Source organism: Capra hircus, chromosome 2, assembly GCF_001704415.2.
Source record: "Capra hircus breed San Clemente chromosome 2, ASM170441v1, whole genome shotgun sequence".
In the NCBI taxonomy this organism is placed as follows: Eukaryota; Metazoa; Chordata; class Mammalia; order Artiodactyla; family Bovidae; genus Capra; species Capra hircus.
Window position 1 is genome coordinate 42,698,433 of NC_030809.1, and position 26,829 is coordinate 42,725,261.

At 37.4% G+C, this 26,829-nt stretch overlaps 1 protein-coding gene across 2 annotated transcripts in view; it reads right to left on the reverse strand.

The window, feature by feature from the left end:
- Positions 1-26,829, reverse strand: part of PARD3B (par-3 family cell polarity regulator beta) — a 1,161,921-nt gene that overhangs the window by 741,442 nt on the left and 393,650 nt on the right. The window lies entirely within an intron of this gene.

Here is a 26,829-nt window from a genome sequence, read left to right on the forward strand (position 1 = left end):
AAAGAGTCGGACACGACTGAGCGACTTCACTTCATGTTAACTGAATAGAACATGACACTGAGTATCTCCTACTCAGTCAACTAACTTTGAGAAGATGACTTTTGCAACACATCTGTCACAGCTCTTCCAGTCTTCTTGCACTATAGTTGTTTTTTCTCTTCATTCCTATAAGCAACTTGAGGCCAGGGTCACTCTCTTATTAATACTAGTGGTGCTGAAAAATTGAGACTTACACTTTGAATGCAGCAGGTACTCCCAGGGTATGTATTTTTGTTACTGGAATAGCAAATGCTCGATTGTGTCCAACAATTTGCAACCCCATGGATTATAGCCCACCAGGCTCCTCTGTCCTTGGGATTTTCCAGGCAACAATACTGGAGTGGGTAGCCAACACTTTCTTCAGGGTGCTTAAAACCACAGTGTCAACAGACCCACCTACAGAAATGTCCTAACCATTTATGTCTATAGCCATGGAATTTTACAAGCTCATAAGTGGCAATTTCTATTAAGTATACCAGTTACTTTCCCTACATATCACAGAATTGCTCCAACATAATTTTATTGGTGTGCTTTCATGTATATAAATAATGGAACCAATTCTAGACACAAAACTTGTAGATAAAACAAATGACTGGGGGGGGGGCAGAAACTCTTAAGTTACATAACTAAAAAGAAAAAATTAAACCAACTACACATCTGTAGTCATTTAACTATGACTCTACAAGCTGGAGATGACAGTACATCCCAGAAAACTATCACTACTTATCTCTCTTTTTTTGGAAAAATCTTATATATGAGTATAGTTGATTAACAATGTTGTATTAGTTTCAGGTGTATAGCAAAGTGACTCTGTTATATGAATATAAATATCTATTCTTTTTCACATTCTTTTCCCATTTAGGTCATTGCAGAATATTGCAGTGTGGTATACACCAGGTCCTTGTTGGTTATCTATTTCACATATAGCAGTGTGTACATATGGCACTTCTTTGATTTGACCTCTTAACTCCTGTGGCTCAGCTGGTAAAGAATCCGCCTGCAATGTGGGAAACCCGGGTTCAGTCCCTGGGTTGGGAAGATGCCCTGGAGAAGGGAAAGACTACCCACTCCAGTATTCTGGCCTGGAGAATTCTATGGACTGTATACATGGGGTCGCAAAGAGTCAGACACGACTGAGTGACTTTCACTTAATTCCTGGATCACAGCCGTGCCACTAGGATAGCATCATACTTGAGGAAATGGGAGGCTATATTTTAGATGAAGATGAAATTTGTTTGAGAGCAGAGCTGGAGTTCTTTGTCCTGCAACTGGCCTGATGATTAAGCTGCACAAGTCACTGAACACTTCTGAATTCTTCTCTGAAAGCATAAATCTCCCTACATTACCTTCTGAGGATATTATGATACAAATGAACAATACCCAAAGTGCCTGGTAAGCTCCCCACAGAGGCTTGTATGCTCTCTTATAAATACTTTTCTAAAAGGATCAATGTAAAAGCAATACTAGTCTTTCCTATTTCAGGAGAAAGGAATTATAATACTTCAACTTACAGGTTTATTTCTAAGGTAAAATAGCAGATTTGCTATTATCAAGAAATAATACTGGAAAACCACAGGGATAATGATAAATTTATGTATATTTGGGGACAGTCAATGGCCAGAGAAAAACACGCTGATTGAGGAAGAACAGCATGAAAATAAATAGGAAACAACTTTTATTATAAATTTCTGATAAGTGTTGGAGTTTCCCTGAAGAAATACTTTATCAATGATTTATAATAAACTATATCCTATTTGTAAAACTCACTTAAATTGTAGATACAGAGAATACTGGCATTATAATACCTCTTTTCATTTCCTAAGCATAATGTAAGTACTTCATTACACAGTGTATTTATATGTAAGGGTCTTTAAGTGATACAATATTGGGAAAGGAGTACACACTACTGGAATGCTAGATTCTTTGCCTCAGATTTCAGTGGCTTTTTGAATGACAAAAATAATCCTGCTGCTGCTGCTGCTAAGTCGCTTCAGTCGTGTCCAACTCTGCGACCCCATAGACGGCAGCCTACCCGGCACCCCCATCCCTAGGATTCTCCAGGCAAGAATACTGGAGTGGGTTGCCATTTCCTTCTCCAATGCATGAAAGTGAAAAGTGAAAGTGAAGTTGCTCAGTCGTGTCCGACTCTGCGACGCCATGGACTGTGGCCTACCAGGCTTCTCCATCCAAGGGATTTTCCAGGCAAGAGTACTGGAGTGGGTTGCCATTTCCTTTCCCAAAATAATGATGAGATCTTATTAAAATAAATTATTTTAATTTCTGAAATGATATACATATCACAAAGGTTAATTTTTAAATATAAAAACAGAACATGATATTTATTTTTATAGCATAATCTCTAGATTACTCTGTTACTTTGTTGGTTTATTTAAGCATAGACATACTGAATAAAAGACTTCTGCAACATATTATCTTAAATTTCACCACTTGCCTTCTAGGGATCTATTCCAGATTTCAACAGTTCTTCTGAAGGACAATGCCATGCCCATTTGGAAACAATATATCATCCATTCTTTCATTTTATTCGGGTTAATGGAGAAAGACTCTGGCATTACTCTTACATAAGATATTTTTAAAAAGACAACTTTCTAACCTTTTTGGTTTAGAGGACAGTGGTAGTTATATGTTGGTTTCCATGGTGGCTCAAATGGTAAAGAATCCACTTGCAATTAAGGAGACTTGCATTTGACCCCTGGGTTGAGAAGATGCCCTGGAAAGGGAATAGCTACTCACTCCAGTATTCTTGCCCTGAGAATTCCATCCACAGAGGGGCCTGGTTACATACCTGACAGTGGCGGTTATAACTAATTTGGCTGGGCCTTATCCACACCTTATGCACCATGTATGAGCTCTCCGTATGCAACGCACTGTGCTAGGCAGTGGGTATACCCACTGGTCAGTATATATCATCTTCACCTTTCTGTTGCTTCTGATCGGGCCCAGTGGTTCTCAACCCTGGATGCACATCAGAATCATGTGAATAATGTTTGAAAAATACTGATGATCAAGCTCCAGCCTCTGCTTCAATGTGTCTAGGATGCCAGGTCCCTTCACTGCACAGTCATGGTCGAGAAGCACTAATCTACTGAACAAGAGAGGCATAAGATAAAAATAAAATCATAAAAAATTTTATAAGTGCCACAAAGGAAACATGTAAGGAGCTATGAGATTGATGAACAAGACCGAGGACCTGGGGGAATTAGTCAAAAAAGGCCTCTCTGAAGCAAGGGTATTCAAACTGAGAGCTAAAAGATGATGGAGGGCTTGGAAAAGCGAGAGAGTACTGGAGGAGAATTCCAGGGAGAGGAAATGGCACGTGCGCTAGCCCCTAGGACAACAAGGCCTTGGCTGGCAGGAAAGCACGTCAGTGCAGCTGGAATGCAGTGAGCAAGAGGAGAGTGATGCCGGAAGTGGCCGGGGAGGCCTGGCCTTCCTGGCCCCGGGAAGACTGGGTGAAAGACTGTCGATTTCACTCTCAGTGCAGGGAAAGCTATTTGGTGTTTTATTATTTCATCCAAAAGCGACATTCAGATCACAGGAGGGTACAATGATTTATTTAATATTTCTAACTTAACAGTTTATTTAAAAAAATCTAGATCTAGACAGAAAATGGACAAGACTCTAAAAGCTATCAGGTATCATTTTCATCTTCTCCTGGCACATAGCAATGATAATAACATGTAAAATCTGAGGGCAGGCCTGGGACTCACACAGTGAGTTTCTCTCATTTATCTATATTACAAGAATTTTCCCACTCTTTCTAACTTTGACTATGACATCGAATTTTTTAACCAAGCTATCTTTGCAAAAGGGTAGATTCCCCAAAGAGAAACTTCTTATAATTGAAATTGCTCTACTTTGTAATTACAAAGGAGAACTAGAATTTATATATTTGGGGACCCAAGATTTTAAAATTACGAAATTGCCTATATAGTCTCAATATCATGAAAATAAATGAAGAGAAGATAAAATAAGGACAAAGAACAGATCAAGCCAAGGAGACTGTCACAGTTGGTAACAGCCATAGATAGAGGAGGAACACGTACCTCTGGCTAAGGAAGAATCTGCTGGTCCCACAACAGCTCCGCAGCCAGACTGACATGTACTCATCAGGAAGGCATACTCAGGAAGCGGCAATGGCATATTTCAAGAATCAGGGTCCCGCTTAACTTTTGGTAGTAATGTCTTGGGTGATGGTACCTAAAAGCTTACACAGCCTTTCGTGAAGCTGGTTAATCCTGGGTACCCCCAGCAAATGGCAGAATGTCACACAAGCAACTACTACCATTAAGTTGGAAAAGAAAACAATCATTAAGTAAAAAAAGAACGTGCAAATACACACTCACAATCTCTCTAGAACAGAGACCTAAGAAACTAGGGTGTCAAGTACCAAAGATCCTAAGGCTTGCTGAATGGATGGGGAGGGCAATGGTGAAACAAATATATCTATTTATTACCAACAACAACAACAACAAAAAGGTGGGAAAGAGTCAGCAAATGGAAGCAATCAAAGGGGGGGAAACAGCAAATTATACACAAAAATATATATATTTAGTGAAGAGTAACATGAGCAAGTCACGGTCTCTCTTTACCCTGATTCTGGCATCACCTAGGGCAGTGGCTCCCTTTACAAACCAGAAGGTTATCAGGGGCCCCGGAAAGCTTTAGTTTATATGACTTTGTACAAATTATTCACTCAGTATTACTACTCAAGAAGTGAGTATATTCACTTCTTGTCTGGAGGATATTACCTAAACCCTTTGACTAGTCAGGATTGAATATAATATTATTATAATACCTATCATCTTATAAGAGCATAATACATACTAACTACTAGTTTTACTCATAAGTGTTTACCTTTGGTGATGGACAGGGAAGCCCAGAGTGCTATACTCCATGGGGTCGCAAAGAGTCAGACACGACTAAGCGAATGAACTGAACTGAAATTTCTCAGATACTACACTCCTGCCTTCTTTTGTTTTGTTTTTCATTGGTTCCTGTACTTTTTATTCTTTCTTTGATCTATCAAACTATATATATACCCGATATGACAGTTTTAAAAATCATCACTGTAGCTTATTTACCTCTCTGATAAGGTCTCATGTAGCTACTCAAATGAAACTTAAAACATAATAAACGTATTTTTAAAACTCACACTAAAGCAAACAGTAAGCAGTTTATATCACTGGGTAGGGGTTTGGGATGTGAAATCAGAAAATCCTCAGTTCAAATCCTGACTTAATATCACATTCAGGTGAGTTCAGTCCCTCAGTTGTGTCTGACTCTTTGCAATCCCATGGACTGCAGCACGCCAGGCTTCCCTGCCCAACACCAACTCCCAGAGATTGCTCAAGCTCATGTCCATCGAGTCGGCGATAACATCCAACCATCTTATCCTCTGTCATCCCCTTCTCCTCCTGCCTTCAATCTTTCCTGGCATCAGGGTCTTTTCAAAGGAGTCAGTTCTTCACATCAGGTAGTCAAAGGATTGGAGCTTCAAGAAGGTTGCCATTACCACTACCATAGATTGGCCTCAGGCCAAACAACAGGGAGGGAACACAGCCCTGCCAATCAACAGAAAATTGGATTAAAGATTTGCTGAGCATGGTCCTGCCCATCAGAACAAGACCCAGATTCTCCCACAGCCAGTCCCTTCCATCAGAGGGCTTCCACAAGCCTCTTATCCATCAGAGGGCAGACACAATGAAAACCACGATCACAGAAAACTAATCAAACATGGATCTCAGCCTCATCTAACTCAATGAAACTATGAGCCATACCGTGTAGGGCCACCCAGGACAGATGGGTCATGGTGGAAGGTTCTGACAAAATGTGGTTTGACAAAACTGGAGAATGGAATGGTAAGCCACTTCAGTATTCTTCCCTTGAGAACCCCATGAACAGTATGAAAAGGCAAAAAGATATAACACTGAAAGATAAACTCCCAGGTTGGTAGGTTCCCAATATGCTACTGGAGAAGAGTGGAGAAATAGCTCCAGAAAGAATGAAGAGATGGAGCCAAAGCAAAAACAATGCCCAGCTGTGGATGTGACTGGTGATTGAAGTAAAGTCTGATGCTGTAAAGAACATTATTGCATATGAACCTGGAATGTTAGGTCTATGAATCAAGGTAAATTGGAAGTAGCCAAACAGAAGATGTCATGAGTGAACATCTACATTTTAGGAATCAGTGAACTAAAAATGGACTGGAATGGGCAAATTTACATAAGATGACCATTACATCTACTACTGTGGGCAAGAAGAAGAAACAGGGTAGCTTTGTAGTCAACAAGAGTCCAAAGTCAGTACTTGGGTGCAATCTTGAAAACAACAGAATGATACCACATTAGCTGTCACAATTTGGCACATTTCTAAGATATCCAAACCTCTGCTTCTTCATCAGTAAAATTAGAACAACAAAATAAATTTTTTAGAAAAATTACTAGAATTAAATAAGACAGGCACAATATTGGTAATCTTGTGAATTCTAAGTAGTGTAATATTTTAAAAAGCAAGAGGAAAAAAGAAAAATGCCCCAATAGACAGTCCAAGGCCCATGAGAAGGAAGAATGATGGTAATATTTTAATAGATAATCTAAAAAACTTTACCTTGATCAGTTTATGTATAAGCAATGCTTTGTTTTTAAATCATGGATGGAGAGAAAACTGAAGAATCTATCTTACTCAGACACGACTGCTACTAATAAACAGAGAAGTCACCAGCTCTTTCTACTGTGACTCCCAATCCATATGGCACACGGCCCAGGAAGAGTATTAGCTGAGTAAGCTCAGAGCATGAAACAGGGCGTGCACAGCTCTCATGGGCCGTGGAGTAGATCTCTGTCCTGGGACTTGAGGCTGAACGGTCACAAAGCATGCAATCCCTTACTCCCGGAGCACTCTGGGAACAGACCAGTGAGACAGAATATCTATTAATACAATAATCCCCAAAGAACATTCTGAGCAAAATCCTACTTTCTGCCTAGAAAACAAAAGCTACATTTATGGCCTTCCCAGAAACGAGTACACAGTGTATACTCAATATTAAATACTTCAAAATTTGGTTTTAATTGGGTCTTTCTCTGAATTTTGTTAAGCCTTGTAATAACCTATAATCAGCTATTACTTTAAAACCGGTAATCAATACTGGTAACTATACCAATGCTGTTATTTTAAACCAGAGAAACTAGAAGCTTCCTTCAAATTACAGACACTCAAGGTATTACAGACATTATAGTTTAAATGATAAAGGCCTGTGTCTGGAGAAGTAGCTTATTTCTAAAGAATATACACCAGTAATACATGATAACATGTAACATGGCAACATGATAACACATGATAACATCTGCGGCACAGAGGAGCCTGATGGGCTACAGTCCATGGGGTCACAGAGTTGGACAAGACAGAAACTAAACAACAAACACATGACATCCTCTATCAAAAAAAAAAAAAAAAAGAGTCTACTTCCTAAAAGAAGAGAAAGATACAATTGAGTCTGTATTCTTAGAATGCATTTTAACATATTTTCAGAAAGCTAACACCAGAGATATGGTGACCTTGTGAACGGAACGAAGAATGTTAAAAATACATGTATATGAGAAACTATGAAAAATAGTGAATGAAGGAAAAAAAGTGAAAATGTGGAATAAAAGTGATTAATAGAAATCTGATTACTGGGTTATAATCAAGCATCGCATAATAAATGAGGCTTTCTAAACAAGGGCAAGAGGGTAAAAATAATAAGATCTGCTGGTCACCAAATTATACTTCATTGTCAATAAATCTATGGTCAGAACAATTAAATCAGTTCTTTCTACAATTTAGTCAATGACTTATATATATTAGACCCAAACATCATGGGAAAACTTTGATGGATATAGCCTTCAAGTTTTTTGTCCTGCCACTAAAGACCTCTGAAAAGACAAACTAATAAATATCCACCCCAGGCCCCATTTTACTTTCAAACTGTATCCTTCATTCAAAGGAGATATATATATACACACACACATATTTAAAAAGGCATGGCTAATGGGTTGCAATTTCATCTACATTTTAATAAAATAAGTTTTAAATATACATTTCCCAAGCTTCAAAACACTGACTACACACGTGGATAATTGAGCATAAAAAGACATATCTGCTAATTCAGCGGGCACTTCACTGAATAAATAGTATAATCCAGTAATCAACTAATTAGTCATGTTTTGCTTCAACTGATGCACATAGGAAAACTAAACCAATAACTTCTAGGCATTTGCATCACTTGGAAAGCACCATTTAGGAAAACCTGTACCTCCAGGAGCCCTGAAACTAGTGATACTCATGAAACAACCAAAATCCCATAAAAACCATTCTCCCTAGCCTCCCCATGAAGTGTCACTCTTTCTGTTATGCTGCATTAAACATATTTTTAAACACTCAGAGCCGTATCTGTTCCCTTTAGCTAATCTTGCAGTAAAATGATATTAAGTAATTAACAGCATGACAATGATGGAAACAGATGTCATGAGTAAAAAATCTGGAGGCAAAATGATGCAGAAGACAGAAAACTGGTCTAGAATTGGGAGACCTGGATTCCTTCCCATCAATGTCAGTGATTATGGCTTTACCCTAGGCAAGTCATTTAACCTTGTTACACTTCGGCCTCCCTTTCTGCAACCATCTGCTTTGCTCATAGGAATGTCATGACAATTAACAAGAGTGCCTATAATAGTGCTTGGAGCTCACAAAAGAAAAGACTGCACAAATACAAGGTATTATTACTCTGATTAGAAGGAAGTATCAAGCAGGTTTTTGTGTAAGCTGTAATTATAAGGGCGAGTAATCTGCAACAGCAAAGGTAATACTGCAAATTACAATCTATGTCATTTTTCAGACACTTATCATTCTAGGCAATGACATTAGAGACATAATAAAACAGAGATGAAACTCTTAGTGAGATGCTGAGCAGATGCAAGAGATCTGACAAGCTACACTGGAAATTTTACAATGCAGAGCCATTTATTAAATGTAGGTTTGGACCAAAAGTCACTAAAAGATGAACTCTGATAGCTTATAATAAAGCACGGGGTTTAGTAGTCCATGCACAACATTAAAAGCAATTTGGAGATTCACAGCCACAACCATTATTTCTAACACAGCACATATTTTCAAATAAATAATCTAAATCATCCAAATATCAGTGTTTCTTTTAAGTGAAAGATAATTGTTAATCAGTTCTACATAATGTTTTCTATAAAATGAACAAAACATTTAATAAAGCTACACTTCATTAGTTACACCTCCTCTAGTTCCAATTACCAATATTCCAATCTGCCTACGTTTTTATTTCTTAATTAAAGAATCTCTGATATATCAGGGTGTCATCAATTAAAATCAACTGTAAATTAATTATGGCTTTAGATCCCTAAACCCACACAATTTTCATCAGCCAATATTCTACTCTTTCTTAAGAGTTTCTGGGTAAGTTTCATTTATCTATAGCTTAGAAAGTAATTTTACTCTGGGCAGATATACACAACATAACAGAGTCCTAAAATGCTATTAATTCTAATGATGAAAACAGCTATTCATTTAAACTACTTCAAGTATTGTTCCCTACAGACACCTTAGAGGCGTCCATTCTTTAACCTAAAATCATGCTAAGAGGCTTGAGATGGATCACTTAGAGGATCTCATGGCTTGAGAGCCTTGAACTTCACCATACAGGATTTACAACTTTCACTAATTTAATCATGCATAACCAGTACAATTATTCTTCACAAGGCAAACAAACTAGGAACAAAAATAGCTGCATCTCCTTGAAGGTATCACCACCAGTAACAATAGCCTGACAAACAGGAAGTGTAAGCCCCTTAATAAAATATCATGGACTAAATATAAACATCAAAAACACAGATTTAACCACAGGTCTTTTAGGATAAGACCAGATAGGTTTTATTTATATGTTTATTTAATCTACCCTACGTTTGATAAACATGCTTTTTTTAAAATGACTTTTTTCTTTAGAGAAGTTTAAGGTTCACAGCAAAACTGAGGGGAAGATACAAAAATGTTCCCTATAGTTTCTGCCCCCACAGATGCACAGCTTCTCTCCTTAGCAACCGTCCTCAGCCCCATGCTGGTATGTTTGTTACCGCTGATAAACATACATGATGCACCATAATTACCAAAAGCCCACAGCTTACATTATGGCTTACTCAGTATTCTCCATCCTATTTGGAATGATGTGCATTTATCCATTGTTACAGTAGAGTATTTTCACTGCCTTCAAAATCCTTTGTGCTCTGCCTTTTTATGCATCCATCCCCTCTCCAATTCCTGATCTTTCTAACTGTCTCCACAGTTTGGCCTTTTTCAGAATGTCATCCAGTTGGAAACATACAATACATAGTAAAATAGCCTTTTCCGATTGGTTTCTTTCTCTCAGTAAGATGCATTTGAAGTTCTTCCATGTTTTTGCATGGCTTGATAGCTCTTTTCAGTGTCGAATAATTTTTAACTGTCTAGCTGTACCAGTTTATTACTAACCCATTCACCTACTGAATTCAAGACATCTTAGTAGTTTCCTAGTTTGAGCTGTTGTAAACATCTGTGTGCAGGTTTTCGTGTGGATATAAGTTTTCAATTTCTTTGGATAAATACCAAGGAGTAAAATTGCTGCACCTTTGGTAAAAGTTATGTTTAGTTTTGGAAGAAACATTGTCTTCCAGAGTGGCTATACTATTTTGCATTTCCACCAGCAGATGTTGAGGGTTCTTACCTCGCCACATTCTTCGATGCATGTGGTGTTCTCAGTGTTTCAGAGTTTGGCCATTCTAGTAAGTGTGCAGTGGTAGCTCAGGGTCATTTTAATCGGCCTTTCTCTCATGATACATGAGGTGGAGCATCTTCTCATATGCTTATTTGCCATCTCTGTATCTCTTCTGCTGATGTGTTAAGGTCTTTGGCCCACTTTTTAATGAGGTTGTTTTCTTCCTGTAGATTTTCAAGAGTTCTTTATATATTTTGGTCAAAAGTTCTTTATCAGGTGTGTCTTTTGCAAACATTTTCTCTCAGTCTGCAGCTTGTCTTCTCATTCTCTTGATCTTTTGTTGTTGTTGTTGTCAGTCACAAAATATATAACACTAAACTGGTATAAACCATGTAACTTTCAGTTAAAGAATACTAACTTAGTTAAAAATGTATTGTTTCATGACAAAATTCAGATTTCTATTCTCCTTTTGTCACGTAAATTTCATTTTTTGTACAATCAGCAAATATACTTCAGTGAGTATCTATCATACACAGAAGGAATAAAATATTTTCAAGTAAGAAATTATGTCCCTCCCACTTTATAGAAAAGTGGCCCTTGCTCATAAGCAAAATAAAATTTTAGAATGAACACTGAACAGAGGGAGACATTAAAGGCAGATGGCAATTTTTTTTTTCTGGTTTAATTTTTTTTTTTTTCTGGCTTAAAGGAAAAAAGAATCAGACATTAGGATCATGAAAGAGATGAAACAAAGTACTGCAGATGATACTTTCTAAAATTAAAATTTAGATGATGACAAGACTGTCTCCCAACCAAGCTTGAAAAAATGTCTTTGAGCTATGATTTTTAAAGAGATATAAAAACTGCTTTAAAATTTTCTATATCATCCTCCCTACTGAAACATTATATCATGCTACATTGTGATCTATTAACTACACAAATATTAAACAGTCATTAGGATAATACTTAGATCAGTAGCTTACCCCTTAACCTACAAGGATATAAGACTAGATTTAGCAAATCCAGATAAAGGGGTAAAATACATATTTATCAAGATATCTCCCTCCAACATCAACTGTCATAAGATTTTGCAGCTCTAGAATTAAATATTGTTTTTATTATCAAACACTAAAAAAAAGTGCTGATTCTGGGTATCTGCAACAGATTCATATCTAAGATGACAGGCAAAGTGAGGTACAAATTGAGTCTTTTTGAAAATTTAGCAACCTGATTGAAATTCCTTTTTCTCTTCTTAGTATTTATTTACCAAAATTTGTATAGCTCAAAAGGGATGTAAATGAAACAACCAAAGTCATTGGTCCAGTAACAGGTTTGGTAGGTAGATCAGGTCTGTAGTATCTAAAAGGTCTTGAAAAGGTAACAAAATCTGGAAAACTTGCCAGTACTATTTTTTTCCTTAAGAGGAAAAAAAAAAAAAATCTTCCCAATCCTTTATGTCATCGTCTGATTCAAAGTAAATTATGTCCTCTATTATAAGAAAAATAATGACCACTTCATATTGTAAAATTTTCAAACCCAATCTATACTAAAATCTCAAGGTGATATATAATTTTAAAATAAACTACCATTAAATGGGCTTTCCCCAAATCCCCAAATGAATACTTCTAAATTGATCAGAAAATTGACTTTCTGAACAGCATTTATTGACTATCCTCTATATGCCAGGCACTGTGCTAAGAGCTTTTCAAGAATAATCTCATTAACACCAATAGTATATGTCACAATCACCTCTATTTTACAGAAAAGAAAGAGAACCTTTAAAGAGTGAAGAAATTTGACATTTCAAGAGTTAATATATTGGAAGTGGGATTTGAAGTAAGGCTGTTTGACTCCAGAATACTCTTTACAAAATTCATTTTTAAAATTTATTTTCTAATTGGACGATAAGTGCTTTACAATGTCATGATGGTTTCTGTCATACAACAACGTGAATCAGCCATAAGTGTGTGTGTGTGTGTGTGTGTGTGTGTGTGTGTGTGTGTGTAAGCCTCGTAAGCCTTCCTCCCCCCTTCTAGCTCATCACAGAGCTCCAGGCTGGGCTCCCTGTGTTATATAGCAGTTTCCTACAAGCTATCTGTTTTACACGATAGTGTATATATGTTAATAATATTTTCTCAATTCATCTTACACTCTCCTTCCTGCTCTTAATTTGAAAACATAAATGTAGTTGAAGATCTACCATTTCTGCTTTGGTTCTATGTTAAAGCTAAGCCATTCTGTTCATTAGCAATCAATCAAAAAATGCAAATACTCCTAATCAAAGACCATGTTCTCAATCTAGAGAACGTTGCCTATTTTGTCAGAACAAGAAAACAAAAACATATGAGATGTCATCTCTGTTGTTAAAGGCCTTCACAATTTATATGAGGTGATAAAATAGATACGCAAGGATTAAACCTAATTTTCAGAAAAGTTTATAGTAATATGAAAAGCAGAGGAATTATGATAAGCTATTGAGAAATCTGTATGCAGGTCAGGAAGCAACAGTTAGAACTGGACATGGAACAACAGACTGGTTCCAAATAAGAAAAGGAGTACGTCAAAGCTGTATACTGCCACCCTACTTATTTAATTTTATGCAGAGTACATCATGAGAAACGCTGGGCTGGATGAAGCACAAGCTGGAATCAAGATTGCTGGGAGAAATATCAATCACCTCAGATATGCACACGACACCACCCTTACGTCACAAATTAAAGAAGAACTAAAGAGCCTCTTGATGAAAGTGAAAGAGGAGAGTGAAAAAGTTGGCTTAAAGCTCAACATTCAGAAAACTAAGATCATGGCATCTGGTCCCATCACTTCATGGGAAATAGAGGGGGAAACAATGAAAACAGTGACACACTTTATTTTTAGGGGGGCTCCAAAATCACTGCAGATGGTGACTGCTGCCATGAAATTAAAAGATGCTTGCTCCTTGGAAGGAAAGTTATGACCAACCTAGATAGCATATTCAAAAGCAGAGACATTAATTTGCCAACAAAGTTCTGTCTAGTCAAAGCTATAGTTTTTCCAAAAGTCATGTACGGATATGAGAGTTGGACTGTGAAGAAAGCTGAGTGCCGAAGAATTCATGCTTTTGAACTGTGATGTTGGGAGAAGACTCTTGAGAGTCCCTTAGACTGCAAGGAGATCCCATCAGTCCATCCTAAAGGAGATCAGTCTTGGGTGTTCATTGGAAGGACTGATGCTGGAGCTGAAACTCCAATACTTTGGCCACCTGGTATGAAGAGCCGACTCATTTGAAAAGACCCTGATGAGATTGAAAGTGAGAGGAAAAGGGGACAACAGAGGATGAGATGGTTGGATGGCATCATCGATTCAATAGACATGAGTTTAAGTAAACTCCAGGAGTTGGTGATGGACAGGGAGGCCTGGCGTGCTGTGATTCATGGGGTCACAAAGAGTCAGACACGACTGAGCGACTGAACTGAACTGAAATGATTGACCAAGGAGATGAAAATAAGGGAACTAGAGCCAATGAAGAGAGCCATCTGAAGAAGCAGTTGGGAGCAGTGGATAGTTGTTGAGCCCAGAAGCGACTGGAGACTAGAGCTTCAGAAAGAGAATATGGTAAATGAGATGAGGGTTATAAGAGCCTAAAGATAAGTCACAGGATTCAACCACTTTATGGTGACTGAGCATTTTAAAGAAGTAGTTTTCCTAAAGGGTTGAGGGAGCAGTCATGGAAACTGAAGCTTGGTTTATTGGATTAAGGAGAGAATGGGAGATAAAGAAAAGTTGAGCTGGTGAGCACAAAATACTCTAGAACGTCATAAAGGAAGTGAAAAGGATCAAAACAACATGGAATTTAAAGGACTGCATAGGTTTCCTTTTTAAAATATAAAGAAAAACTGAGCATGTTTATAAGCAACAGGGAGAACAAACCACATACAAGGAGGAATTAGAAATAAAAGAGTTTTCAAACTCTTTTTAGGAAAATATCATTGTTTATATTTCTTTAGTAAACTCTAAGAAAAATATGGTTGTTTGAACAAAAGTACCAGAGACTCAAGAAGATGGGGGATTGTGATTAAAACCAGAAATTAAAGAGTTAGTTTTGCCAAAGAGGAAGACTATTTTTTAGTCAGACACAGTAAATAGAAGCACATGAAAACAAACCGAGATTTTCATCTCCATGGATGGGGGAATTAAGAAAGCTAAACTTGGGTAGCCTCAATCTTCTCAGCAAATTAAAAGTTAATGTCATTCTGCTAACCATAATAGGAGTAGGGTTAGAGTCGGATTTGGGAAGAATTAAATTGTCTGGGGTAGTCAAAATAGAGAATAAGAAAAATAATTATGTCTTATGAGCTGAGATGCAACATTTGTTTTCATTTTCTCTTTTGCCAGCATTCTAGGGATAATAACTTTCTTCCAAATGCCCATGTCCTGGTGAAGAACCATATTTAAGTTTCTCATTTAGCTGATCTTCTGATAATCTAAAATCAAAGGGAAATAATTTTTATTCAGTTCAAGTTATTTTAATCTCCAAAGATTGCTGCATAGTCTCACCCTTGCTGGAAAATACAATTCAGTATAAAAATTTAACCCTGAAAGAGTATTTGTTTCATTTTAATACTTAAAAACAGTTTCTCAGTCATTTCTAACTTATTTTTTATCAATTTGTAAAATTTAGTTAGTATAAAATAATAAGCTATTTTAACATAAAGGAACAACAAATGAGCTATTTTGCTCCACTCTTCAAGTTGTTAATATTGGCAAGTTTGAAGCTTATATTACCAGAAATCTTTAGCATTCAATGTCAATTAAATGTTATTGTATTCATTAGCATGTTATTTGATCCAAGAAGAAGATCCTGATGCTTTTATTCAAACAACAGTATAGATTCCTCCCCAAACAAACCATCCACCTATGGTACACATGCATGCGTGCCAGCTCGGTTCAGTTGTATCTGACTCTTTGTGACCGGATGGACTGTAGCCCACCAGGCTTCTCTGTCCTTGGGATTCTCCAGGCAAGAAAACTACAGGGGATTTCCCGTTTCCTCCTCCAGAGGATCATCCCGACCTAGGGACTGAACCTGTCTCTTATGTCTCCTGTATTGGCAGGTGCATTCTTTACCGCTAGTGCCACCTAGGAAGCCCGTGGTACACATAGTCATATTTTATTATAATCAAAATTATTTTCAGAAGTATACTGAAAAGAAGTCCATGTAATCTTCTGTACAATATTTTTGGTTGAGTGCAGGATCATGAAAAAGTTAAGTATTCTGATTAAGCTAACCAGTTGTGTGAGGCAGCCATTGACCAGGAAGATGGGGATTTAGTGAGCTGGGATCAGTTGCAGATATTAGAACAATAATCAGATGTCTCCATCATAAAAAGGTAGCCAGGACAGAGACCATGTAGGTCAATTCCCAGTTTCAAAGCTGAATATTTTCGTCTAAGAAACACTACATGGGTGGAAGACTATACCATGCTTAGCTGCTCCAGTTGGTCACTTGACCAGTTACGATCTCAGGCATTCCTCTCTAATCACTGTTATTGTTGAAGAAGGAGAGAATTAAAAAGCTAAATACAGGTTCTCAGAAGAGCTAGAGAAGAAAAAGAAGAAAAGAGTAAGTTGATCTGCACACAGTTCACTGACCTCAAAGTTAGGCAAAATCTTTTTCTCCCTCTTTGGGTTGGAATCCTTACTCAACTATGGCACTTAGATGATGAGGTTGATCTTTCATGAACCTCCTGTCCAAAAGTGATATTTTATTTTGTATTGTTCAGTTGTTCAGTCATTTACAACTCTCTGTGACACCATGGACTGCAGCATGTCCCTGTCCTTCACTATTTCCCAGAGCTTGCTAAATTTCATGTCCATTGAGTTGGTGATGTCATCCAACCGCCTCATTCTCTGTTGTCCCCTTCTCCTCCGGTCTTCAATCTTTCACAGCATCAGGGTCTTTTCCAATGAGTTGGTTCTTCATATCAGGTGGCCAAAGTATTGGAGCTTCAGATTCAGCATCAATCTTTCCAATGAATATTCAGGGTTGATTTCCTTTAGGATTGACTGGTTTGATCTCCTTGCAGTCCAAGGGACTCTCAAGAGTCTTCTGCAGCACCACAGTTTGAAGGCATCAATTCTTTGAGGCTCAGCCTTTTTTATTGTTGAGCTTTCACACCATACAAAGAAAAACCATAGCTTTGACTATATGGGCCTTTCTCTGCAAAGTAATGTCTCTGCATTTTAATACACTGTCTAGGTTTGTCACCGCTTTTCATCTAAGAAGCAAGCGTCTTTGAATTTCATGGCTACAGTCACCGTCCACAGTGATTTTGGAGCCCAAGAAAATAAAGTCTGACACTGTTTCCATTATATTTCCATATATTTGCCATGAAGTGATGTGACCAGATGACATTATCTTCATTTTTTGAATGTTAACTTTTAAGCCAGCTTTTTCACTCTTGTCTTTCACCTTCATCAAGGGGCTCTTTAATTCCTCTTCACTTTCCACCAATAGGGTGGTGTCAAGCTGCATATCTCTGTACTCAGCATATACGTTAAATGTATGTACTCTTAATAATAAATGTATGTACTCTTAATAAGTTAAATGTATGCATATCTCTGTACTCTGCATGTAAGTTAAATAAGCAAGGTGACAATATATAGCCTTGATATACTTCTTTCCCAATTTGGAATCAGTCCCTTGTTCCATTTCTGGTTTTAACTGTTGCTTCTTGACCTGCATACATATTTCACAGGAAGCAGGTAAGATGGTCTGGTATTCCAAATCCTCAAAGAATTTTCCACAGTTCGTTGTGATCCACACTGTCAAAGGCTTTGGTGTAGTCAACAAAGCTGAAGTAGATGTTTTTCTGGAGTTCTCTTGCTTTTTCTATGATCCAGTGGATGTTGGTAATTGTCTCTGGTTCCTCTGCCTTTACTAAATCCAGCTTGTACATCTGGAAATTCTCAGTTCACATACTGTCGAAGCTTAGCTTGAAGGATTTTGAGTACCACCGTGCTTAGCACATGAAATGAGTGTTCTGCAAATGACTTAGATCCCCACTTTTCTAAAACACCAGATATTATAAAATTCTTTTAGAGTTTTAGTTCTATGGTATATGTGTGTGTATATATACATAGACTTTGTGGTAAATTGATTAAAAAAAAAATAGCCCCAGTGATTCCTCTCCTTGGATCATTTCAATTTGCAATGTGACTTTGAAGCTCCTTCATCAAAGTCAATGCTCCTACTCCCTGACTCCAAGATGGCTTTGTGACTTGTTTTATTCAGTAGAATTTGGCAGAATCAAGTGCTATTCCAAGTCTAGGCTGTAAGAAGCATGCAGATTTCTTCTTGTTCCTTTGAACTTTGCACTACTAAGAAAACAAAGGCTAATCTTCTGCCAGGTAAAAGGTCCCATGAAGAAGAGCCCAGTTGCCCTAGTCAAGGGCATGTTAGATCACTCAATCAGTTCAGTTCACTCACTCAGTCATGTCCGACTCTTTGTGACCCCATGAATCGCAGCACACCAGGCCTCCCTGTCCATCACCAACTCCTGGAGTTCACTCAGATTCACATACATCGAGTCAGTGATGCCATCCAACCATCTCATCCTCGGTCGTCCCCTTCTCCTCCTGCCCCCAATCCCTCTCAGCATCAGAGTCTTTTCCAATGAGTCAACTCTTTGCATGAGGTGGCCAAAGTACTGGAGTTTCAGCTTTAGCATCATTCCTCCCAAAGAAATCCCAGGGTTGATTTCCTTTAGAATTGACTGGTTGGATCTCCTTGCAGTCCAAGGGACTCTCAAGAGCCTTCTCCAACACCACAGTTCAAAAACATCAATTCTTCGGCACTCAGCCTTCTTCACAGTCCAACTCTCACATCCATACATGACTACAGGAAAAACTGTAGCCTTGACTAGACGGACCTTAGTTGGCAAAGTAATGTCTCTGCTTTTGAATATACTATCTAGGTTGGTCATAACTTTTCTTCCAAGGAGTAAGCATCTTTTAATTTCATGGCTGCAGTCACCATCTGCAGTGATTTTGGAGCCCAAAAAAATAAAGGCTGACACTGTTTCCCATGAAGTGATGGGACCAGATGCCATGATCTTTGTTTTCTGAATGTTGAGCTTTAAGCCAACTTTTTCACTCTCCTCTTTCATTTACATCAAGAGGCTTTTTAGCTCCTCTTCACTTTCTGCCATAAGGGTGGTGTCATCTGCATAGCTGAGATTATTGATATTTCTCCTGGCAATCTTGATTCCAGCTTGTGCTTCTTCCAGTCCAGCGTTTCTCATGATGTACTCTGCATATAAGTTAAATAAGCAGGGTGACAATAAACAGCCTTGACGTACTCCTTTTCCTATTTGGAACCAGTCTGTTTTTTTTCCATGTCCCGTTCTAACTGTTGCTTCCTGACCTGCATACAGATTTCTCAAGAGGCAGGTCAGGTGGTCTGGTATTCCCAGATCACTCAACAGACAGTTATAATTACCAAACGTGAATGAACACAGCCAATATCAGCAGACCTGCCTATTTGACCCACAACTACCTAAACACACCTAACTAAACCCAGACAGAACCCAAACTTCTCAGCTAACTTGTGGACTTGCTGGCAATGAAAAAGTGCTTGTTTTAGATCACCGATTTTGATGGTAATGCATTACATGGTATTATTGTATCAAGAGATAATGGATACATGATTTTAACCCTAAACTATGTTTTAAAACATATATATAAACACTTTCATTGTTTAGTCACCAAGTCATGTCTGACTCTTTGCGACCCCATGGACTGCAGCACAGCAGGCTTCCCTGTCCCTCATCAATTCCTGGATTTTTGCCCAAGTTCATGTCTAATATATAAACATACACATGTATAATATGTATGTATATATTTAAACATACATATGTATCTATATCTATCTATATGTTTCTATTCATGCTTTAGCTACATACCTTCCAAAGGTTTATTAGGTGTTACTAAGGGCCAAAAGTAATGAGCTAAAGAAAAATCCTGTGACCAAGCTTCCAACTTAAATATCTTGCTGTGCTTATACCTCCTAATAGAATGGATTCATATAACAACTCAAACTAATAATATATGGTTCTTAAAGTTATAATTACAATCGAAAGTACTAGAGCAGTAGCTCTCCAAATATACATACAGTTATATTAACATATAATTATATTATTAGTCGGTGCATATTCTGTAGTTACTCATTTACCAGTATTTCCAAAAAACACTGGTGAAAACTCAACCTCTGTTTAATCTAATTTTTTGACTTTCTTTGGATCATTAGTAATTATTCGGACTACATTAGAATACAACTGTTTTTCAAAGAAAGAATCCCAAACATACTAGTGAAATTAATTATCTCCCTTCTAGTGACAGAAAACATTTCAATGTTAGCTTGGCTTTCAGGTAACAGATATAAATCTTTTGTCACTTATGTTTAGATGCTATAGTTTAGAAACTTGTATATAACAGTAATATTTAACATAGGAAGAATGGCATATGTACCCATATTTATCACTCACAGAATAGGAAAACTACCTAAAAATTATGCCATACAATTGACTATTCAGAAATTGTTAAGATCTATCCTTGGGTTCTGGAATGTGTTGGAAGCAAGGGGTTCAGTGGTCAAAACAGACAGATTATTAACTGAAGAAACTTAAAAACTGCTATGGAGACCTGGTTTGTTTCAGAGAGAAATAATAAAATGCCTTCAGAGATAGCACTCACATGTTAAGAAATTCTGTAGAAGCATGGCATGGCATGACACTGTATTGGGACTTCTGGCTGTTTGGTCCCTTGGCCATTTCACTAACATAATTGGAATTGGGACTTAATTAGTAATACCCATATTCTATTCTTAGTGGTGAAGGGTGTGCTATTTTCCATGGAGAACTATTTCACCTAGGAACTTCTTTAGAGAAAAAAAAATCATTTGATAAATATAAAAATAGTTTGAATAAACTGATAAATGGCTACTTTTAATGCCAAAGAGTCTAGGATAGTTAGTTCAGTCGCATCCGACTCTCTGCAACCCGATGAACTGCAGCACGCCAGCTCTCCCTGTCCATCACCAGCTCCCAGAGTCTACCCAAAACCATGTCCATTGAGTCGGTGATGTCATCCAACCATCTCATCCTCTGTCATCCTCTTCTCCTCCTGCCCTCAATCTTTCCCAGCATCAGGGTCTTTTCAAATGAGCTCTTCGCATCAGGTGTCAACATCAGTCCTTCCAATAAACACCCAGGACTGATCTCCTTTAGGATGGACTGATTGGATCTCTTTGCAGTCCAAGGGCCTCTCAAGTCTTCTCCAACACCACAGTTCAAAAGCATCAATTCTTCAACGCTCAGCTTTCTTTATAGTCCAACTCTCACATCCATACATGACCACTGGAAAAACCATAGCCTTGACTAGACAGACCTTTGTTGGCAAAGTAATGTCTCTGCTTTTTAATATGCTGTCTAGGTTGGTCATAACTTTCCTTCCAAGGAGTAAGCGTCTTTTAATTTCATGGCTGCAGTCACCATCTGCAGTGATTTTGGAGCCCAGAAAAATAAAGCCAGCCAGTGTTTCCACTGTTTTCCTGTCTATTTGCCATGAAGTGATGGGAGTCTAGGATAAACTGCCCCTATTTCACCACTCAAGTTCTTGAGTGAAATTTCTCAGTATTTGGCCAACCAGTATCCATTCCTCATACCTAAAAGGCCCTTGATTTTCTCTGTAAGATTTGTCCTGTGTGTTGTCTTGCTTGAATGGCACATCCAGGTGCCAGGAGTTCATTACCTAAGACAACCGTTCTAGATATTGCCCCGCTCTCTGACCTGGTACAGCATGTGTGTGTGCTTAGTTGCTCAGTCGTGTCTGACACTTTGCAACACCATGGACTCTGGCCCACCAGGCTCCTTTGTCCATGGGGCTTCTCCTGGCAAGAATACTGCAGTGGGTTGCCATGCCCTCCTCCAGGGGATCTTTCCAACCCAGGTATAGAACCCAGCTATACTGCATTACAGGTGGATTCTTTACTATCTGAGCCCACCAGGGAAGCCCATAAAGCATAGGGATGGTAATAAGACCAAAGTTCAAGTAACAATAATATTCTCCTGGAACTTCAATCTCACTGAAGTGATACAAGAATGAGAAAGCCCAGTGTTTGCTTATTGCAGAATTGCATTCTGACTAGATCATTTCTTTCCTTTTTTTTTTAACTTTTTTTTTTTTTTGGCTGCACTCTGTAGCATGTGTGACCTTAGTCCTTGACCAGGGATCTAACCTGTGCTCCTTGCATTGGAAGTGCTGGGTCTTATCCACCTGGACCACCAAGGAAGTTCCAGATCATTCCTTCTCAAAAGCAGTTTTAACTGCTGCTTCTTCACTTTGCCTTGACTCCCTGCCCATTTATAAATTCTTAGTTCTTAGACGCCCTTTGATTTTAGGAACACTCATGGTTTTCAAATATATTTCCTGCTGTTTGAGGTAGCCAGGGTTGGGCTATGTTCCTTGGAATCAAGGAATTCTGTTACAGTAATTATATAAAAATAAATGAATATTACATATCAAAGTGGAGTGAGGTATTTGGGAGTGGGGATTTGTTTCAATCCCAACTACAAAGTTAAGCAGTATACTCAATAAAATAATCAAAATCAATTATTTCCTTTTTCATACTTACCATAAAAAAGGAAATTCCATTTTATCACTACTTCTAACTGCCAGGGTGTAGATGTAGTGAATAATTATGTTGCCATTCTTATTTCAAGGTTTTCTACCTATCTACTACGCAGGGAAGACATTATTATTCCTATATCTGCATCAGTTGGTCGCTTTCTTATACCTTTACCTGTAACATTTTTTTATACATGACAGAATTTCTTCCATCTTCTATTCTAATTTATACTCTCTTCGTTGAAAACCCCATTCAGTATTCAGTTTCTGGGAAGTTGTCTTTTATTAACCTCATTGACTGATCATTCCATTACTGTATATCTCATTCGACAGTTAACATATATCATTTGCACTGCATTTTCAGCTACTTCAGTTTGTGAACAGTTTTAGCAATGTGTATGTTTTAGCTTTTCCATTAAATTTCAAGCTCCCCAAATGCTGGGATGTGTATGTTTAATCCTCAATGTTTTTATTACAGAATTCTACATACAGTGAGGATTGATACTGTTGAATAACTGTTTTTCATAAAGATTTTTAAAAGATATTTAAGAGGGAGTTGAATCTTGGAAAAGACTATTCACAGATAACTTTAATAACTTTAATAGTACCTAACGAATATCTTGATAGATTTTTAATACATGTAATTACTGTGAATGCATACGCTTTTACCTTTTCCCTTTGAATGTTCAAACTAAACAACAACAACAAAAGAATGCATGAAAATAAAGCTCTCTTATTTGAGAATGCCAGTTTAAAATTATACAATGACTGGGACCAAAGCAGGCTACAAGCAGCAACCAGCATTGTGTATCAATGATCCATTATTAATTGCATGGGAATATTTCATTCTCTTAACACTTTTTATCAGCTTGAAAATGGAAGCATCTTCCCCCCCAAGGAAAGCTGAGATGATTTTGCTTCAGGTTGTCTCTGAGTAGTCTTTCTACCCTTTGAGAATTCCCTGCAGATTAATATCCAAAAGGACTGCTGTTTTGGTTGTACAGTCAACCCACACATTTTCTACCTTTTAACTGTTTCAAGACAAGACTCATGGAATATGGTTGCTCAGGATTCTCCTTCACTAACAATGGCTGTAGTCCATTGTGTTATGGCTATGGACTACATTATATAGTCCATTGTTTCTGAGTTTAGCAAGTTTTTTCCTGCCATATCACTCATCAAGTCCTTTATCGCCAAGGCAAGCAATACACTGATAACACATCCTTAGTGCATAGAAAGTCTGTCTGGCTTATGCTGAAATTCATTTCAGATCATTAAAATCTGACTTAACAATTTTAGACATTTCAACCTCTGAACTTGTGTTCACCATTTTCTATGAATCAAAATTACCTGTATGTATAAAGTTTGTCATTAAGTGCATATCCTCTATAAGCACTGTGCCTCAGAAAGATTAGGTGTTTTTCTCTAAAGTTAGCTATCAGTGGTTTCACACGTTGAGTAAATCTCACACAAGTCTTGTTCAATTGAAAGATAAACAAAAACTCAGAAAATAGTAAGAATCCTCTGCCCCAGTATTTCTCAAACTTTTATTCACAATTGTCTCCCTAAGGAGACATTTAAAACATTATAAACTGCTATCCAACAGGAAATTTTAATATACTGGGTATCTATTTATATACTGTATGTATATCTATGTTTTATACATAAAAAGTATACAGCTTATAATTTTTATTTAGTGCAGTTATGAATGACTGAATTTTTTGTTATAAGTCAATTAGAAACTAGAAAGTTTATAACATTTAACTTAGCTTTGTAAGTGTATTTGTTGAACAATCTTTAATAAAACAAACATAAATTGCAATTAAATTTATGAAACTAATTTACATAAATGCAGAAATTAACCAAATTTAAAAAATCATCCAAAATTGTTATATTTCCAACAAAAGTAAAATGGTTAAATTCTTAATTGGGTCTTAAAATATATCTTTTGTGAACTGAACTTTTAAAGTTTCCTTAAGAAAATAATTTTTAACTGGCAGCAAGATAATCATTCTGATACTGTTATCCTTTTTAACATTTGATGCAATTAATGATGGGTTGAATAATTTTTATAAAATTAAATAATATATAGCTTATATATATAGTTTAATAGTTATAATAGCTTATATTTACAAATTGCCTTGATTTTCAAAGTTCAAGTCACATACAAAAGCACTGAGGAACAAAATATACACCATCTACAAGTCAGCCAATAGCCACTAACAAGCAGACATAGGTGACTTCTTAAGTTACAACCTTGAGATCCAACAATGGATCAAAAGTCCTTCAATTGCAGCTGCATATTTGCCCTAATTTTATAGCCCTGATCTTGTACACAATGTGTAGATTCCATAAACTCAGATGCTGCTGCTCTTATCATGCCAAGAAAACCCAACAAGAGAAATGAAACACTGAGGAATAGGATTTTGTCAGATAGGTTGAACTTTCCTGGGATATAAGGCTTTGTAAAATTTAAGATTTTTTTGCTCTCCAAGAACCAATTTTTACTCACCTGAGGGCAATATCACCCTCACTAAGAATGTCTGCTGCAGTCAAGAATCATTTTATGTAATTATGTGCTCTCGATGCTATAAACCAATGCTCTTCCTTTTTTTCTTCACCACCAATTTCTTCTGTCGACATGAGCTGTGTGCAGTCCCACACCACTCATTCACTCCTCAACCAAATACAATGTGCTTTCTAGTTCTACCGTTCCACTGATACTGCCTTGGCTTTTGCTAAACACTGAGCATATATTCTCTAAATGGAAAAAGACCTTCTATATTTATTCACTCAACAATATCTCCTTGGTATTCTGGCTTAAGCATTCTAGTAAAGTTGATAGTCGGAGAAGGCAATAGCACCCCACTCCAGTACTCTTGCCTGGAAAATCCCATGGACAGAGGAGCCTGGTGGGCTGCAGTCCATGGGGTCGCTGAGAGTTGGACACGACTCAGTGACTTCACTTTCCCTTTTTACCTTCATGCATTGGAGAAGGAAATGGCAACCCACTCCAGTGTTCTTGCCTGAAGAATCCCAGGGATGGCGGAGCCTGGTGGGCTGCCGTCTATGGGGTCGCACAGAGTGAAGTGACTTAGCAGCAGCAGCAGCAGAGTTGATAGTGTTCACCATCCCCTACCCCATACCAGCTACCACGATACTTCTCTTTTCTGGATAATTGGTTGGTTCAGTCTTTTCTCAGTTCACTGTGATACAATTTTTTTTCCCTTAAATATAGTCTGATCTTCAAGATTTCATCATTTAGTTGCTTCTTTTTGCTTATATGCTCTCTTTCTAAAGCAACTGCAACTTTCTATGATTTCAATAATTTATTGAATGAAAATAACTACCAAATCTCTCTCTCCTGTTCACTGCTATTTGTCCCACAGGAACCTCAAATTTCACATAATCCAAACTAATTTCATTATCACACCCTACCTATACTTATGGTCTTTTCATATAGAAGGCATCATAACACAGAAACACTGTTTCATCTAGACGCTGGGAAATACATTTTTGTTCCTTCTTCTCTCCTTTCCCATAGCATCCCCCATCCACCATATCCAACCCAAGTGTGAAACTGCAAATTTTAGTCAGTAATGCCTCTTACGTGTGTCACGTCTTCTAATCCCACTGAAAATTGCCCTTGGTTTGGGCCCTGATCTCTTATCTGTCCTATTTCAAGAATGTCCTATTTGCTATCCCTTTGGTTTCTTCTCTAACCCTCCTTTATCACTATTAGCTTTTTTTAATTCAAATTTCAACATGACAGAATTGCTTTTAAAAACAGTTTATCCTTTCTTTTCTACAAAATCATGACCATTCATTTGTTCCTGAATTACTTTTCTAGTCTTATTTACCACAATAAATATCAGCCACCTCACTGAACAATGCCCTCCACACCCGCCATGTCTCTGATTTTCATGCTGTTTTCTTTTCTGAGTGCTTCCTCTCTCCCTTTCTGAGTGACAAAACATCCTCACATAAACAATCACCTCTTCCCAAATTTGCCAAAATCCTCCCATCATACTCTGTGATTCTCTAAAGTAATCTAAGAAAGATCTATTGTTTGGGATCTCCTCTAGGCTAGAAACTAGCACATTATTCTGTAAATAGGTTTTTCTAAATTGTTAGCTACTTTCATATATTTGATAAAGTACATGGTCTGAGACAGGAATATTCTTCAACATTAAAAATAACTACCTATAACTTGCTTTTAAATAGGAAAAATAATCCTCATTCTTTCATACATGGACAATGAATGAATTCTATTAAAAATGCTGAAGGTCTAATGAACCAGCACTGATTACATAGTCTCAGGTTTGTAAAGAGATATTCATTAATGAAATAAA